General features: G+C 50.9%; 2 pseudogenes; both read left to right on the top strand.

Annotated features, from left to right (window-relative positions):
* Positions 1 to 6,020: 6,020 nt before the first annotated feature.
* Positions 6,021 to 7,884, top strand: LOC144103436 (uncharacterized; annotated as a pseudogene).
* Positions 7,885 to 7,936: 52 nt separating this feature from the next.
* Positions 7,937 to 10,745, top strand: LOC144103841 (uncharacterized; annotated as a pseudogene).
* Positions 10,746 to 19,502: the final 8,757 nt, after the last annotated feature.

Raw genomic sequence — 19,502 nt, 5'->3', positions numbered from 1 at the left:
CGGTTGGTCACGTGATGCGAAGGAGCTGCATGCGGCGCGGCGCCGTGGCTGGTCACGTGGTTGGTCACGTCAGCAAGTTCCACTCGGCCAGCTGTAGCTATCGCGTCACTCCAGGTGTAACAAGCGATAAACCACCACTAATTTTTGTAGCGATAGCTACATTACGGTAGCATTTCGAGCCTTCAGCGGGCGGCGCCGCTACCCTGTGGCTGCGTTGCCACCCTGTAGCGGCGCTCCCACCATGTGGCTGCGCCGCCACGATGTCACGTGGTTGGTCACGTGGTGTGGAGCAGATGTGTCTGCCGGCGTCACGGCGCGGTGGTGAAACCGAGTTGCCACAGCTGTGCGTATGCGCCGCGTCAAGTGGGACGAAGTGAAGAAGGAACGCCCAGGAAACGGAACGGCGAAAGACTGACTTTGCAATTCAGCCTAGCAAGTTCCAGCTCTGGCTATCGCCTCACTTCAGGTTTAACCAGAGCTAAACTACTGCGAAATTTTTGTAGCGATGCCTCCATTACGGTAGCGTTTTTAGCCTTCAGTGTGGCTGCGCCGCCACGTCGTGGCTGTCCGCCACGCCGTCACGTGGTTGGTCAGGTGATGCGGAGCAGCCACCTGCGGCGCGGCGCCGTGCTGATCACGTGGTTGGTCACGTAACGAGCCACGTGGTGAAGAATACATGCTGCTGCCGGCGGCGCTGCGCGCCGGCGAAACCGAGCTGCCACAGATGTGCGCATGCGCCGTGTCAAGTGGGACAAAGATGAAGAAGGAACGCCCAGCGATACGGAGCGGCGACAGACTGACTTTGCCATTCAACTGAGCAAGTTCCACTCGGCCAGCTGTAGCTATCGCGTCACTCCAGGTTTCACCAGAGCTAAACAAACGCCCATTTTTGCTGCAGGCCATCTCATTGAGATTTCTTTGAGAAATCACATGTGCTCCATCCGCCGCAATATTTCATTTCGCGCCACACAGGAAAACCCGCAGCCACAAACTCTCTTTACGAGAATCTGAGAGGGTGCCGCTGAGGCTAGCAGAGAAGCATTTGGGCATCTCAAATTCGGACTTCAAAGTCAAGTCAAAGCGAGTGCTTAGAAGAGGTAAGGTATGTCCACTCGGGTAATTGCAGAAACAGGACAAAAGAGAAATTGTGACCCAGGCCCGGTGAGATTGACTGCACCGATTACTGGGCGTCATTTCTCCATCCCTTAACTAAACTTTGTTTTGCAAAGTCTCAAAACTGGATTCTTACTCGCGGCCAGGAAAGAAAGAGGCGCGGTTTCTTGACCCAAGAAGCAACGAACAAGGCTTATTTATCAGATGCTATAACTAGTGTGCAACCGAATGCTGAGAAACATCCCGCAAAACAAAGTTGTTACTTGGTTTTCTGAATATAACAGGCTCTAGCAGCAAAACATTTATCAAAATATTTATAGTGTAGAGCCCGACATTAACAGAAAGCCGCGGATTCGCATTATAGGTCGGACTACAGGCAGCGGCATCACAAACCAATGCTCGCACAAAGAAAACAAAACAACGTTCACCCAGAGTTCTTAGGCAGCTACAGAACGAAGCAACACCAATCAAAACGCGGTAAATGTGCAGGCGAACACTTGCCATACACTCAAGCATTCTGTTCCTGAATCTGATTCTGCGATCGTAAGTCCTAGTTGGGAGCTGTAAAAAAATACAAGATGGGTTCAGCAATGCGTTCATGCAGTGCCCGTTCCGCAAAAGGCGAGAACTTGATTCCAGAAATCAGACAAAAGAGGCAGTCCATGTACACTTGTGCTAGCCGTTATACCGAGCCTGGCTGGTGGACACGAGCGTCTCAATAACTGAGAAATGTACCAAATAGGTGAGAAGTTAGCAACAAGTAAAAAACGCAGGGATGGGAGCAGCTCATCATAACACAATCAAAGCCAGCCCACTGACATAGACTGACCTGCAGTCGGCTTGCCTGCTTTTCGCTCGCGTTGATAAGCCTCTGCCCTATGTGTCTTGAATCTGCTGGTAGAGACAAAGGCTGACCACTTTTTGCCGTCGTTTATCCGCCAACAAGAAAGAGACCGACTTTGACACTGTGCGCTTCACAATCGTTGGAGCCTCGCTTAGCAGTGCAACACTCTATCTGCAACCGCTACCTGGAAACAGGCTTGTTTCACACAAAATAAACTAGCACGAACAATGTAGGCGCACAAGTAAACCGCACGCAGCAAAAGACAAAGTACCAAAAGCGCTGCTAAAGAAGGAAAGAACTTGTCAACACAACCGCACTCTCTGTCAGAACGCATTCCTATCAGGGCGTGAGTTTTTATAAGCAGCACGCCCCACGCTGTAGTGTGGATAAGTCCGTCCAAGGTCACTGCAAGAAGCAGCCATGAGTGAAAGATGAGATAACTAATAGGTGGACGGCGATGAGAGAGAAAACAAAAGAAGCAGGGAAAGAAAATGAAGATGCTGTTGGTGGCGGAGAGATCTTCAAAGAAGACATAAAACAGCTGGCCAGGAGAGGAAGAAGGAGAGCGAAGCAAGACATCGTGAAAGGCGACCAGGGGAGACAGAATACAAAGAGAGAGAGAAACTGAAGAGGAGCTGTTGCCGGGAGAGGAATAGCAAGACTCGAATTTCTGGAGCGCGCAGCCCTGCCGTCAGCCACACGCTAACCGAGCCGTGAAGACAATCCGCCATGTGAGCCGGTCTAATCGACTGTGCTTCTTCCCCCTAGCAGCTGCACCTTGGAAGCGAAGTAGCCTGTCATAGGGAACTCCCTCTGCGAACGGCTGGATATAAAAAAAAATTGCAAGTGGACACCTAAGCTCCGCCTTTAAGGGTACGACTCGACAGCAGTTCCTCCTGCCCGTGCAGACAAGGACACTTGTTCCTTTTGCACAGTCATATATATATTATGTGAAAAACCAGAGGAGTAGCAATTCGGGCCTGTTGTTAGGTGAACGCGAGGTGCGGGAGCGCAAAGCCACAAGGACAGAGCGAAGAAGTGGACAGGACACTCGCTCTCGTTCCGTCAACTTCTCTGCTGTGTCCTTGTCCTTTTTGCGCTTCCACTCTCGTAACGTGGAAGACCACACGACATGCATACAGAGCCGCTATGTAACAAATCCTTAGGAACGTGCCTGCGTAGCGTAGCGGTAACGTTTCCGACTCGCAACCGTGGGGTGAGGGGTTTTCGATGCACCTCAGGTATGGTTTGCGCCATTTATTAGAGCCTCTTGTAACAGCCACTTCTTCGGCCAGTTTCGATTTTTCACTCACGCCTACGGCAACGGCGACACTGGTTTTTATGTGACATGGGGTCTTTACGCTTATGCGTAAAAGCGGTTAAATTAGGTAAGTGCTAAGTTAAACAATCGGCATGAGACAGCGTGTGGGTGGTGGCCGAGGCAGCTGCAACCATGCTCAGTGCGGCCTCACTAGCACGCATCTAATCCGAGAAGGAAGCTCTTAAGTTGAAGAATCGCCCTCTACGCGTTGTCACCGACGCTGCTTTCCCTCCAATGAGGTCTTCGCTCCTGCGAGCCCGCCGTTCAGCTTCTCGCTTTGGGTCTTGTTGACAACAACGGTCGCGAATATGACTATCGTCCTCCTCATCGCCCTTGGGAACTTTGCCCGGTAGTTGCTGCAGGATTGTTATTAGGGTGTGAGCCATTTTAGGGAGCATGCCAAGAGTCGTCCTGTGGATTAAGCCAGTCACGTTCACTGACAGAAAACAGCCAGCAGAGAACGAAGAGATAACAAATGAATGAGGGCGATTAGAGAAAGAAGGGTAGAAGTAGATAGAGAAAACGAAGGAAAGCTGTTGACTTAAAGATATGTAAAATAAGCTTTACCATTGTCTGAAGCACTTTCCAACTCTCCCCAATTCGTATCAGACCGCTTAATTCATGTTTCAGCACCGTCGACGCAACTTGGGGCACAACACGCAACGTGGACAGTAGCAAAGACCAACCACGAGCAGTATTTTATTTGTTTTTCAGCTAATATAAGCAACTTTCATATCTTACAGATCGTGATTTTTTATGTCAACCAGCGAATGCAATGAACGATATTTCCCAGAACAGTGAGGTTGGCAGCATGTCCTCCGCCATTTTCATTGTGAAAGGCTGCGTTACCCGTAATATTTTCCCAGTCTCTATCAAAATTTGAATCCAATTATCAAACAAAAAACCTCTTCAACCCTCGAAAACTGATCGGAAGAATCTTGGTGCTTCAATGTTTCAATTACAAACTGTTTCGACGCCTCAATTCGGACAAAATTTGTTGCACGCCCGTAAAAAAATTTACATTTGTGTTTTCCATTGCATTGCAGAACAAGTGTAATCCCCTAAACCTGCATGAACTGTTTAGAGAGATAAAAGTTAGAAGTTTTAAATCAGGCGTTCGGTGGCGCCTTGAAACGATAATATTTTCGGTATTTTATTGCACGAAAATGAGGGAATGAGGGCCTGTGGAATGAGCTGCGCCCGGTATTTTTTTCACAGTGATACGTGGAACCAGAATGCTGCAGAACTGTAGACAACCTGCCAAACTAGTTTGTGTAGTGAGCATGGTGTGCGGTAATTGACTTTACCTTTGATGTCCAAAGAAGGGCTTCCTCCACGAAACTGTCTCCAACAGCAAACCACTAAAACTTCTTCCGCCTTTCCTTAATCAAATCTTTCAAAGCACTGATAGTTGAAATTTAGGAACATTGGAAAAAGTTCTGAGGTGCAGCGCCTGAGATATATTGATGATGTTTTTCATACCTAAGAAATATTCACAATTTCACTTACGCCACAATATAATAATAATGCGTATATTTGTGAGGCGCATAAAAGATCCTCGGAGGATTCGTGAACGCGGTGCGTCGACAGTGTTGCGTCCGACCGCGGAGCGCTGCGCGTGCCAGACCAGCGTGGCGCGTGTGCGCGTGCGAAGGGTATGTGTGAGGCGACAGCGACAAAGAGTGCGGCGAGCACGAGGAGCGGAGAGCTGACGTGTCAGAAAATCGAGGTGTGAAGGGAGACAGCACCGCGAACATTGTGTCATTCAAGCGTGGAGGTGGCAGCCGACGGACGTTGGGTCCGTGCGGCCGTGAACCTCCTTGGATCACCGATGCAAGCCTTCTGCCTTCCTTTGCAAGCGTGGAGGTGGCGGCCGATGGACTGAGGGTCTGTGCTGCGGGAAGACACTCTTGGATAGCCTGCTTTAAGCCTCCGGTGTTTCGTGACGCGGTCAACGAGACCTGGCTACGTGTTTCCTGCCGCTGCCAAGTTCTCCGTGCTGTTCACTTGAGACTCCGGCTTCTCCCCGTGTTCTTCTCCGCTCATACCACCACCTGGCTCTCTTGCGCCGCTTTGTTCGACGCAACGCCAGCGACGCATCGCATTACAACTACCCGCGTCCGCAATGTCTGCAAGGCATCCCTGCTTCACTTGGGATGCTCAGAGCCTGCTGAGGTTTCCTTTTATTTCTGTAGCTTTGTACGCGTGTTGAGTGTGTGCTTTTCGTGTTTTCGTTTCGTATCGGCTATTTGCCTTTAAATTTTAAATACGGCTTCGTTTTTGTTTGTTTGATCTCTTTGTTCTCGTGTACTCTTGTTCGAATCTGCACTCGATAGAGATCCTCTTTGGAAACTCGGGGATGCGCTACCAATTCGCGACAATTGATGGCCGCGCTACAGGACGAAGCCATTGTTTTTTTCCCTTTCGTGGGTCTGGGTGGGGGCGCTGCGGTCGCTGAGGGGAGCGGACGTGCTTCTCATCGGCTCCTGCTATTATGCCAATTAACGCAGTGTTAGTTTACAGTTACCGCGATATAATTGGTACCAAAGTGTGCGCGAAGGTGCGGGGCATCGACCGGTACCAGTGTTGACCAAGCGGTACGTGATTCTCTCGATTTGCGAGGACTTTTCTCTGGTGCGGTGCGGACTTTTCGCTAAGCCTAACGTAAGCCTACCACGAGTACGGCCACCGGTGGCTACGGGCCCTGCCGCTAGGCCTAACCCGGCGACGAGTACGACCAAGATGGCGTCCGAAATGGAAGTGGCCACGTCGATGGGAGACAACATGCCGTCACCGCCGAGCATCGCCAGTCTCGGCGGGCGTACGTGCATTGAAGTTCACGGAGAGGACATTACACCGGAAGAATCCGAAGGCTGATCGGCCTCCGGCAAGCGCATCAAGCAGATCATGGCCGGCAAGGAAAACGGTGAGTCCGCCACCATTAGTCGCCAGTCTAGACCCAAGACTAGGGCCAGCTTTGCTAAAAGAGTTGCAGCCTCGGTAACGAAAGCGGCGAGGATGCTGATAGACATGCCGAAAGAAAACACCAAGATAGTCATGAGACCACGTGGAGGCCTCAACGTAGCGAGAACTGAGGTTTCAATAATTATGTCGGCCGTCATGACGGCGGCTTGAGTGACGAAGGAAGAAGCCAAAGCAGACACCATCTGCACGAACGCACAGCAAAACATCATCGTGGTCAGCACCCCGGACGAGGGGCGTGCTATGCTGTAGTCTAAGGTCAAGCCCTTAATATAGGAGACATGACATACGAAATCAGCGCCTACCGATCGGCACCGGACGGCACGGTCAAGGGAGTCATCCGAGGCATAGCCGTAGACGACACCGCGGAGGAGATAGCCGAAAACATTGTGAACCCGCGCAACCCCATAGCGGTGGAGGCGCACAGAATCGGCAATACAACCACAGTGATAGTATTCTTCGCAGGACAGAAAGTACCGAACTACGTCAAGTGTGGCTCGATGTTAGTCAAGTACGGGCTTTACCGCAAGTACTTTGACGTGTGCAGGCAATGCGGCAAGGTCGGCCACAGAAGAGACGTGTGCCCGAATCCTAACACCAGAGTGTGCTTCGGCAGCGGAATCGTGAACCACAGCGAGGATCACAAACGCGAATGCAAGCCCAAGTGCAAGCTCTGCGGGGGACAGCATCCAACGGGTGAAAGGGAATGCAAAAACAAGTACAAGATGCCGTACGTAGTCAAAAAAGGCAATGGGAACGCAAGATGGAAGCCATGCAGCAACAACCGGATCCGGAAAGCTTTTCGCCGCTGCGAGCGCCATCTGCTGAGAGACCACGCGAGGATTGGAGGCAGCGCGACAGCAGCCGCAAAAGAAACAGCAGCAAGGGAGGCAGGATCGCCAGCCGCCACAGACCGTCGCAGTCGAGGGAGAGAGTCAGCTGGGCCGAAGCAGTCAAGGCAAACATGGCAGAGAAGAGGCAACCACCGGTGCAAAACGCCGCAAAGATCCAAGAAGAGAACGGGGTGGTAAAATCCCTAAGAGAAGACGAGAACGAGAAGCTAAAGCGGAGAATCGCCGAACAGGACGCAACCATCAAGGAAATCAACGAGAAGCTAACGACATTAATTGCGACGCAACAACAGCAGCAGCTGCTGCCGAAGCCCGCACAAGAGAGAAAACAAGAAGAGATAACCGAGGACGAACCAGAGGTAGAGGTGGACCCGAGAGCCACGAAAGCGGCGGGACCGGCTCCCAAGAGGAGAGCCATAGAGGGCGCCAAAGAACGAATGATAACGGAGAGAATCGAAAAACAGGACGACAGACTCTACCGTCTTGAGGCGACCAGCGAGGTAACCAACGAACGCCTCACTGCGCTCGCGCAAACGGTTTCGCAGATGACAACGAACATACAGAGCACGGTCCAGAACATGATGCCGCTGATGCAGGCACAGCTGCAGACGCAGATGCAGGCAAAAATACAAGGTCGTCGTACCGCTCGAAGGCTAAGGCAACACCGGCATAAGGAAGCATCGCATTACGGACGGGAACGCCTTTCGAAAGGCGCTACCCGCGGTGCAACTGGACATTACGGACATCGAGCAATGGGCGGCCAACGTCGTTGAGACGACGGAAGGAGCCACCAAAGAGCTGGAGACGGACGAACGAATAGCCAAGATGGACAGTCGGCTGGCCCACCTGATAGAAGCCAAGCAGTCTATAAAGGCAAGGTGGCAGAAGCGACGAACCAACCGAAGTCTAAGGAAGAAGATCGCCGAGCTCAACAGGCATATCGAGGTTCACTGCAGGGTGCTATGCACCCAACAGTGGAACGAGGCCTGCAACGAAGCGGACGGACAGATGCACAAGGGCAAGACGTGGAACATACTGCGGCAGCTCCTCGACGAAACCAAGACCAAGGGCCACCAACACAACAACCTGGCCAGGATCCCACACAAGGCAATCTGCGAACACGGGAAAGACGAGGTCAAGCGACGCTTGAATGCAAGTACCTACCGACCACCCCCACAGAAAGACACCCGAATTACCAAGGCAACGAGAACGAGACACTAGATCGAGACATCCAGACGTGGGAAGTCAGAGTTGCCCTGCAAGATCTCAATGGCAGGTCCGCCGCGGGTCCCGATCGAGTGACCAACAGAGCGCTCAAGAACCTCGACGAAGCGGCCATCGAAACGCTCACGAACTTCTAAAACAAGTGCGGGCAAGAAGGAAGGCTGCCCAAGCAATGGAAAGCAGCCCAGACGATCCTGATCCCCAAGCCTGGCAGGCCGCCCAACATAGAGAACCTCAGGCTGATCTCGCTCACTTCGTGCGTGGGAAAGGTCCTCGAGCACGTTCTCATGAAAAGGTGGCAGCGTTGCCTGGAAGAATCGGAGCTTTACCAAAATTCCATCATCGGGTTTAGGAACAAGCTCGGGACGCAAGTCGCCATGATTTTACTGAAGAACGACATCATCGACGGTACTAATGGCACCAAGGACAGCAGAGCCATTCTCGAGCTGGACTTGCAGAGCGCCTTCGATAAAGTAAGGCACTCGGCTATCCTGGCCCAAGTACCCAGGCTAAACATGGGCAGGAGGACATACCAGTACATCACAGACTTTCCGACGGAACGGACCACCGAAATGTGCACGGGAGACCTGCAGCTCGAAGAGAAGCTGGAAAGCGTCGGAACTCCGCAGGGCTCGGTGATCTCCCCGCTACTCTTCGGGGTGGCCAACCGGCTATAAAGAGTATCGGGCGTCCGGCACACCATCTACGCCGACGAAGTTACGCTATGGGTACCGGGAGGAAGCGACGGACACATCGAGACAACGCTGAAAGAAGCGGTGAACGCCATCGAGGAGCAGCTCGACTGGTCTGGACTCGTTTGCTCTCCGGCCAAGTCAGAACTGCTGATGATTCTACCGAAAGGAGCTCGCAGGAACAGCGTCCAGTATGAGCGTCCCAAGATCACGGTCAAGACGGCGGGAGGCCAAGTAATACCGGAGGTCGAGAAGATTTGAGTGCTCGGGCTGCTCATCTAGCGAAACCGAGTCAACGGTGAAACGGTCAACAAGCTCGCGGGCAAAGCGACCGCGGCAATGAGACTCATCAGGAGGGCGTCCAATAGAAATGCGGGGATGAAGGAGGACAGCCTGACTAGGCTCGTTCAATCCTTCGCAGTTAGCCACATAACGTACGTGGCCGCCTTCCACAACTGGAGGCCAAGCGAACGTAACACGATAGACGCCACCATACGCAAGGCGTATAAGGCGGCACTCGGTCTCCTCGGGAGCACGAGCACCGAAAAATTCAAGGCGCTGAGAGTCCACAATACGCTGGACGAAATAGCCGAGCACAGAGAACGGCGCAACTCGAGTGTCTCTCTGAAACGAGAACCGGAAGGCAGATACTGCGGGACCTTGGCCTCGAGCCGAGGGAAGGCACGCAGCAGAAAGGCGTACCTATACCGGATAGCATCAACAGAAAGCTAAGGGTCTGCCCGATCCCGAGGAACGTGAACCCCGAGCACAACAAGGAGCGGAGGCTGGCGAGGGCCAGTGCTCTCGTAGACCTCCACGCCAGAGAAGAAGGCGCCGTCTTCGTCGACGCGGCGGTGTATCGAGGGAGCAGCTACGCATACGCGGCGGTTGTTGTCAGGGCATCGACGGTTGCAACGAAGACCGCGGTGAGCGTCCGGACTCGAGAAGCGCACCGGGCGGAGGAGGTGGCCATCGTCTTGGCCGTCTCCGACCCCGGATGTACTACATTGCTGTGTGACTCTAGAACGGCAGTGAAGAACTGCGCCAAGGGTAGGGTATGTAGTGAGGCCGCGCGCATACTGCGTCAGGCCGAAGGCATCGTACGCAAAAGCGCAGTGGTGATCAAGTGGTTTCTGGCCCATATGGGCAGTGACGTGTTGGAACGCGGGAACGTGAACCACAACGAGACGGCCAACTCGGCCGCGCCAGGACTAACCGACCACGCGGCTGCAAGCGCGGTTGACTCGGAGTGTTGGTCGCGGTGCAGTGCCAAGGACAAGATGACCGCCTTCAACTAAATAGTGAAATGGTACAGACTGAATAGACAGACTATGCCGCCAACGCGCCCGGGGCTTACCCGGAAGGAGGCAGTGTTATACTGACAGTTACAGACGGGGTCCCTGTTCACCCCGCTGCTACCTAAGCATGTGTATCCGAGTGTGTACGCTAGTGACGTGTGTAGACTGTGCGCGAAGGAGAGAGCCACCGCGGCTCACATCCTTTGGGACTTTAGTGTAAATCCGCGAGAAGCCAGCGAGAAGACGACGATCCCGCCGCAGCTAGAGGCTGTAACGAGGAGCTATGATCAAGAGTCACAACTCAAGGCCGTCCAGCAGGTCTCGGCAGCTCTAGAAAGGCAGCGACCGAGCGAAACCGAGGAGAAGGGGGGCAGCACCCCCAGGAAGGGGGCAGCGGCCCTCTCGGACCCGCGGAAGTAGCGAGGGACCAAGACCTCGAGGAGCTAAACCCGCCGCGGTGGCTCAGCGGTTAGGGCGCTCGACTACTGATCCGGAGTTCCCGGGTTCGAACCCGACCGCGGCGGCTGCGTTTTTATGGAGGAAAAACGCTAAGGCGCCCGTGTGCTGTGTGATGTCAGTGTACGTTAAAGATCCCCAGGTGGTCGAAATTATTCCGGAGCCCTCCACTACGGCACCTCTCTCTTCCTTTATTTCACTCCCTCCTTTATCCCTTCCCTTACGGCGCGGTTCAGGTGTCCAACGATATATGAGACAGATACTGCGCCATTTCCTTCCCCCCCAAAAAAACCAATTATTATCCCTTCGTGGAGGGAGCCTAAGCGATTCTGCAGGCATTTTCAATAAAGTTGTTCTCTCTCTCTCTCTAGTATGTCCGTAAAAAGAAACGATGGCAACACTTAAGGATTTGGTCGGATTGATTGAACGCATGGGTTTGAAAGACGCCGAGCTTAACACGTGGGTGTCTGCCTAGCAAGAGAGGGAACGCGCAGCAGGTGCTACCGAACGCGAGCACGCCAAGGCGCAAGCAGAGGCTGAAGGGCGCAAAGCACAAGCCGAACGCGAGCATGCAAAGTTATTAGCAGAAGTCGACCACGAGCATGCAAAGTTATTAGCAGAAGTCGAACGCGAGCATGCAAAGTCGCTAGCAGAATCTGAAGAGCGTAGATTGCAGCTCCAATTAAGGCTCGCAGAAGCTGGTGGGGGTAATCGTGAACCCGCATCGGGGCCCTCAGCGGCGGTTAGCGCACACAAATTGATCCCGCCTTTCGACAATCGCAGGGATGATTTGAACGCATACCTCAAACGTTTTAAGCGTATCGCAGAAGGGCACAGTTGGCCAATGAAAAAATTGGCTACAGCACTGAGTATTTCTTTGACAGGGGAGGCTCTCCGTGTGTTCGGTCGATTGTCTCCCACAGATTCAATGGATTATGATAAGGCAAAACTAGCTCTGCTCTAACATTTTCGGTTTACAGCGGAAGGTTATCGCGAAAGGCTTCGTGAAAGTAAGCCACTTGATAAAGAAACAGGCAAGCAATACGCAGCATGCTTGCTGAGTCTTTTCGATCGGTGGGTGAAGATGTCGGAAACGGCCACAACGTACAATAATTTACTTTGACTTGGTGGTGGCCGAACAGTTCGTGAGGAACTGTCATAGTCGTCTGGCGAGTTTTATTCAGTAAAGAGAATGCAAGGCGCTGGACGAAATGGCTGAGGCTGCAGACAACTTTCTGGAGGCCCAGCAGCAAGGTAACTTGTCTTCGTTCAAAGAATCATTCGAGGTGGGCGTTCTGGGAGAGAAGGATGTACCATCGAGTGGACATTCAGGAAGGTACCTCATTTGTAACCGACCGGGACATAACGCTGCCGATTTTCCCTCTAAGACAAAACAGCTGTATTGTGTTTAATGTCGAAAAACAGGGCATGATGCAAGTTCCTGCTCAAGGAATCACGAGAACCAAAAGCAATCGTCCTGTTGTGCTCAGCCAGAGAGTGCTGCGCCTGAAACTGCGTCCACAACAGCAGATAGGCTTGAACCAGCTGAAGGTAAGGTGGTGGTCTGACTTTTTCGGAAAAAGCCTGCAGACGCACAACACGTGTCTGTACTAGAAGGCGAGCTCCAAGGCCAACCCTTATGTGTTTTACGGGACGCGGGGAGCAATACAGTAATGGAGCGGAGAGCCCTAGTTCCTGACTCGGCTCTCACCGGCTCGAGATCTACGGTGTTCGTTGTTGATGGTAGTAGTCTGGAAGTTGCCGACGCAAAAGTCTATATCGCTTCCCCTTATTTCACTGGCATGGCTCTGGTAAAATGCATGGAGGCAGCATTGTATGATGTCATAATTGTAATTATACCAGAAGCCCGTGAGCCGTAAATCCAGACAATATTTAGAAGAAATCGGAGGGCGTTGCTAAAATATCTCCTCGCATAGTCAATGACTAGGTCGCCAGTGAAAATGGTGAGGGCACAAAAGTTGTCCTGGCTGGAAAGAAAGTTTCCGGGCGAAAGAGGGAAAGTACTGCGTTAAGCGTTGGTCCTATGAGGTTCACCAAGGAAATGTTAGAAGCAGAGCAAAGAGACTATGAATCATTGAAGGCGTGCTGGATGAAAGTATGGAAGGTGTTCCATGGAAAGCACGGCACTTCGCACTCGTATTCTATAGAAAAGGGTTTGCTGTACCACCTATATCATCGCACCTCTGGCAGAGATGTTCGACAGGTAGTACTTCCCAAGCTTTGCCGATCACTGGTGTTAAGGCTTGCCCACGACAGCCCGTTGCCGGGCCATCAAAGCATTAAGAAGACTACAGATCGAGTTCTGGAAGACTTCTACTTGCCGGGAGTGCAGGAGGAGATTAAGAGGTATGTCATGTGGTGCGACACTTGCCAAAGGACGTACCCAAACGGAAAAGTAGGAAGGGCTCCGTTGGGACGCATGCCTCTTATGGACACTCCATTTGATCGGGTCGCTGTTGACATTGTCGGTCCTCTGTCGCCCACATTGGTGAAAGGGAATAGATAAATTCTCACTCTCGTCGATTTTGCCACGCGTTATTCCGACGCTGTGGCTCTACCAAAGATAGATTTAGCGACCAAGGCAGAAGGTTTGGTGCAGATGTTCTCACGAATAAGTTTTTTGAGAGAGATCCTTTGTGACCAGGGCTCCTGTTTCACTTCCGAAATGGTGATAGAGCTCAATGATCTCTTGGCGGTGAAACATCTTAGCACAACCCCTTACCATCTGATGTGAAATCGGATGGTGGAGAAATTTAGCGGGACACTCAAGCAGATGCTGCGGAAGCACAGTCACAAGCAGCCCAAAACATGGGATCGTTATATCGCTCCGCTTCTGTTCGCGTACAGAGATGTTCCTCTGGCGAGTCTGGGGTTTTCTACATTTGAGTTGATATTTGAACGTCACGTGCGAGGACCGCCCGGACTTTCCAGAGAGCTTTGGACAAAGGAAGAGCTGGGAGAAGACACGAAGACGAACCATGCTTACGTTGTCGATCTAAGGGAACGTCTCGAAAGAGCTGTGAAAGCGGGACATCAAAATTTGTTGCGTGCCCAACAGTCTCAGAAGAGATACTGTGGAAGGAGCAGCAAGAAGCGCCAATTAAGGGTTGGTGATCGTGCTCTCAATCTTTTGCCGAATAGCCACAATAAACTCGTCATGCAGTGAAAAAGTCCATTTGTGGTTTGTGGAAAAAAGAACGACGTGGATTATTGGATCTACCTGGGCCACATTAAGAGGCCCTTCCACATCAATATGCTTAAACGGTACGAAGAGCGTGCATCCCAACAGACCATGCAAGCCTCTTCTTTCGTCGTAATCGAAGAAGTTGACAGGATCAGAAAACGTAGGCGCTGATTGCATGAGTGGTTCATAAATTACCAGAGACTAATGCCCAAAGTAAAGTGCTACAATTCGGTGTGTTTGCAATGGATACCTGCGCAAACGTAATCTAGGAGGGCCTAAAAGATGTTTATTTCTCTTCGTTTTCTAGTTATGTGTGGTTCAGTGTGAAAAGTTTTACCTTTATGATGCATACAAGTTTAAAGTTCGTGCTTGATGTTTCGTATGCTTTTTATTTTTTATTTTTTAGATGTTTTATGTTCGACCACATGCTTCCTCTGTGCCGGTTTCCATGTACCTCCATGTGTCACTGTGTAAATTCCCTCCGGTGACATCCGCAGCGTTTAAGTTGTCTGTCTAGCACATGAACATAAGTGTAGTGTGCACCAACGGCAGTTGTTTATATTGGGAACAAGTTTTCGAAGGGGGGCATATGTGAGGTGCACAAAAGATCCTCGGAGGATTTGTGAACGCGGTGCGCTGATATTAGTGCGTCATACAGCGGAGCGCTGGGCGTGCGACCCCAGCGTTCTGCGCGTGCGCGTGCGAATGGTGTGTGCGAGGCGACGGCGACAAAGAGCGTGGCGAGCACGAGGAGCGGAGAGTTGAAGTGTCAGAAAACCGAGGTGTAAAGGAAGATAAAGCAGCGGAGATTCGGTCATTCAAGCGTGGAGGTAGCAGTAGATGGATTGAGGGTCCGTGCTGCTGAGAGGCTTTCCTTGATTCAGCGAAGCAAGGCTCCTGCGTTCTATTCAAGCGTAGAGGTGGCAGGCGTCGGACGTTGGGTCCATGCTGCCGTGACCTTCCTCTCCTCAGATACCGATGCAAGCATACTGTGTTCCTTGCAAGCGTGGAGGTGCCAGCATATAGACTGATGGTCCGTGCTGCGAGAAGGCACTCTTGGATAGCCTGCTTTAAGCCTCCGGCGTTTCGTGACGACGGCGACGAGACATGGCTACATATTTCCTGCCGCTGCCAAGTTCTCCGCGCTGTTGACTGGAGACAACCGGCGTCTCCCGGTGTTCTTCTCCGATCATACCACCACCGGCTCCCTTAAGCCGCTTTCTTTGATGCGACCACAGCGACGCATCACACTACAACCACCCGCGTGCGCATTGTCCGCAAGGCATCCCCGCTTCACCTGGGACGCTGAGTACCTGATGAACTTTCTTTTTTTTTCGGTAGTGGTGTACGCATGTTGAGTGTGTGTTTTTCGTGTTTTCGTTTCGTATCGGCTCTTTTCCTTTAAATTATAAATGCGGGTTCGTTTTGTTTTGCATGATCTCTTTGTTATCTTGTAATCTTGTTCGAATCTGCATGCCATAGCGTTCCCCTTCGGAAAGTCGAGGACGCGCTACCAACTCGCGACAATCTTGATTTATTTACAAATCCTACAAATCCTACAAAACCTAAAGATAATGTTTTGAGATTTAACGATTAAAATTATTAGTTCATGTACACCATTTTATAACAATTAGAAGAGAACTAGCAGTGTTCGCTTTGAATGTGATTTTTTGGATGTTTATGGTTCAGCAAATAACGTCATGTTTTAATTTATATTGTTAAAACAACGCTCATTACATTATATTGATGTTTAGTAGTACCTAGGCAAGCGAACAACTCATTAATTTGAGCGAATGAGGCCCTGGGATCGGATGCTTGCCTAAGCTTTCTGCGGAGGAAAAATCGGGACATCACGATGCAGGACAAATGCACAAGACGCTGTTGAGCAGTGGGATGAGAACGCACGTTGCACAAAACAGAAGCCCTGGCGGTGAAAATAAATGCCCAGCCCTCTGCTACGAAAACCGTTCTTCTCTCGGTGCTGTTACAGAGCATGAAAAAGTGCAATTAATAATCATGAAAGCAAACACAAAAAAGCGGCTGCCTCCAAATATAATTCACATTATTGCATGTTAGCCTAATATACAGCACACAGTATATTTGAAATACTGAAAAAATAATGAAGAAAATAGGATACAGCATAGTTGAATCATTCCAAATGAGCCGTCATTCGCAGTAAATCTGGCGTGAAGATGGCCGCTTACAGCGAACATTTCCTATATTAGATAGTGCAGGGCGCTATTGAAGAATGACGTTGGCTATGTGGCGTGCACACCCAGCGGCCCTAGCGAATCTCAGCGGAACGCTGCACTTCCGGGCAGCTTCAGATCCAGGAGGTATACCCTGAATTGCACCAATGCCAGGGTGGGCCGGTACGAGGTACCTTCCAGGCCCGAAGTGGTACTCCCCCCGGTGGATGCACCTACGGGCACCTGGAAAATTCTACGGACCATGACTGCATAGAATGCCTTGGGTGTGCTTCATACAGCGGCTCTCGCCGTGAATTTTACCAGACATAGCGAATGCAGTGCAGGCTAAAATTCGGGGCACACGCCCTCTTTTTCACGTCAAAACGCAGCAATAAAGCCGTGTTTCGTCGGCTCCCTCTGTCATGGGTTGTGCTGCGGTGTATAGCCTTCTAAAGTCTCACCAACTGGCCTACACATCTACCCTCCTAAAAGGGTATTCGCAGCACAGTAAGGTTCATCTGCACTCATTTTACTGTTCCGGGGGAGGTGTCTGTCCCACGCGTTATCCGGCCTACTCTCAAAGGAGCTGAACGCACAGCTGGGAATATCTGCAATGGCAAGGCAGATAACAAACATCGCCCAGCCGCAAATTTATACTTCATTTCGATTCTGCATTGATCGCCGCATACCAAAGCTTGTTGTGCCACCGCATATTTGTCTGTTCGCAAAACAGCATAAAAGTAAGCACTGCTGAGAAGAAAAACTTAGGCAGCAGGCTAAAAACTTCATTCTAGTCGGAAAAAAGAAATTTTTGAGAAAGAGAAAAGCGCGTGCCGAAGAACTCTGAGCAATGAAATCAGAGGTATTTCGACGGTCAAAACGACAAAACATTTCCATGGCGGCTTCGTCCAATCGTGGTCAATATATTGCGATGCCTTTGAACAGAAAACAATGGAGGGCAGACTGAACGGTGGAGAATAGACGCACGAACTGAAGAGCTATCATTGTCAATACCTATTTACAATCCCACAAGCGGATGCGCATATGCAGATGACCAACCACACGCGCAATGGCAGATTTCATCACGCACAGGTGCGAGCTTAGTGAGGAAGGAGAGGGGAGAGGCAAGGGGGCGGCTGCCACGTTTGAGGGCTTGCAATTGCCGATTCTGCCTGGAAAGGAGGCGCCAAAACTCAGTCTCTCGTCAGTACCACAGCACAGAAGAGACAGCTTATGCTTTTTGCTGTTCCATTGCCTAGGTGTTGCCGGAGTATGGAACTTTATTAGCTCAACAGAAAAACGAACTCTGCCTTTGCCTTCACAGAAGCCCTTCTTCATGGTTGACTCTTTTAAATGACTGACAAATGCAGGAGCACACCAGAGGGATCTAATATTGCGTTGCTGCGTGCCGCTACAATAACAGGTGCCGCTAGCCTGAAAGAACGCGTGCGCATTACTGTGTTAAAACAACTCATCGTACGATGAGGGTATGCCTTGCGGCTGCAAAACTGGATGTGCAAAAAGCTGAAACCACGTGCTTCTTGGAGTATACAACGAGACTTTCTAGAACTTGGGTAAGGAACGTGCTACTTGGGGTCCTAACATTGTCTTGGTGCGTAGCAAGACCGTCCAGCTTTGAGACATTTTCTTCAACCCTTCATCCTGTCCGCCTACGCCTTAGCGTGAGCGCGCGAAACGTAGCCATCACAGGAAGGCCCCTCGCTCATGCCCCGTATACCCTGATGAGGACATGGAAGGAATGAAGATACTCCGTGCATTTCCCACAGTTTTTCTATGCTTCCTACAGATTGTACCCGCCGGGGTGGCTCAGTGGTTAGGGCGCTCGGTTACGGATCCGGAGTTCCCGAGTTTGAACCCGACCGCGGCGGCTGCGTTTTTATGGCGGCAAAACGCTGAGGCACCCGTGTGCTGTGCGATGTCAGTGCATGTTAAAGATCCCCAGATGGTCGAAATTATTCCGGAGCCCACCGCTACGGCACCTCTTTCTTCCTTTTTTTTCACTTCCTCCTTTATCCCTTTCCTTACGGCGCGGTTCAGGTGTCCAACGATATATGAGACAGATACTGCGCCATTTCCTTTCCCCCAAAAACAATTCTTATATTATTATCCTACAGATTGCCACCCTTTTAAGATCCGCTCTCCCGAATATCCCCTAGACTAGGCCACACTACTGCCGGGGCTTCGGCACCAAGTCGGCGTTGGCATCAGTTGCCGGCAGCAGGCAGGAGTGAAGGGGAAGGAGTGAGGGGATGCCAGCACTTGGCCAGTGGCGGGCACCTATCGGGCGCCTTAATTAAGCACCCAAACACGGACCCGCTTTTCTAATCAGAGCCACTCGAATGCCGAATGTCACTCGAATGCTCGCGGCCCGACATGCCAAAGGAAGTCGAGACTATTCATTCTTATATAGGGATGGCGGCGCCTGCTGACGATGCCATTATATAACCGAAGCATTCACACATAGCGTGCCCTTTTCTCGTCACCTAGCTGAATCATTTATAGCGTTTTTGTTGTTTCCGCATGATTAAGGCGGCGGAAAGCAAGAGAAGCCTATTCTTCACTGCTCTGTTTTCTAAGGTGAATAATTAAGGTTGCGGCACTGTACACGCACGAAGAACAGTATCTGAAAACAGTGCAAGGTGACTCTGACACGAAGGTGCCAAAAGATGACCAACACGTTCATGTGAGAGTAAGCATACCACCAAAAAAACGCTAGTTAGCACAGTTTGTAAAGATTAACATATTTTTAGGGCTTAGTAGACTTCCACTGTGTGGGAGGTACGGAACTGTGTATATGGCATAAATTACCGAATCTGCATTTGGGCTTACAGCGCAGCCGTACCCTGAATGGACCCCGCTCCGGAAATTTCGGACACCAAGTGTACATTTACGTAGCGCAGGACGTGGGGATGGTTGCCATGGACAGGATTTGATCCAGTATCTTGATAATCTAAACCCCGTGCCTTTGAAAATCATAATGTCTTATCGAAAGCCCCGAATATCGCTGAATGACGAAAATAAAATCTTGTGAAGAACTTGAATCATGGGTGCAATGAAAGAGCCGGAATATTCTCAGGTTCCTGGGGAGAATGGCGTCCGAGACAAGTTATCGTTCATAGTCACCGCAAACACATGTTTCATCGCAAGTCCTTGAAAAAAAGAACTAACCATTTTGCTGAAGTTAACAAAGGAGTCGAAAGGCTAATTTAGAAAGATACGAGAGAAGCGAACATTTTCGCAATACAAGGAAGGAAGATAGAGAAGAGAAATAATAATTTCATACAGTTACTGCCACCGCAACGACTC

The sequence above is a fragment of the Amblyomma americanum genome, chromosome 9 (assembly GCF_052857255.1).
Source record: "Amblyomma americanum isolate KBUSLIRL-KWMA chromosome 9, ASM5285725v1, whole genome shotgun sequence".
Lineage (NCBI taxonomy): Eukaryota > Metazoa > Arthropoda > Arachnida > Ixodida > Ixodidae > Amblyomma > Amblyomma americanum.
This window is presented reverse-complemented; position numbering and strand designations above follow the sequence as displayed.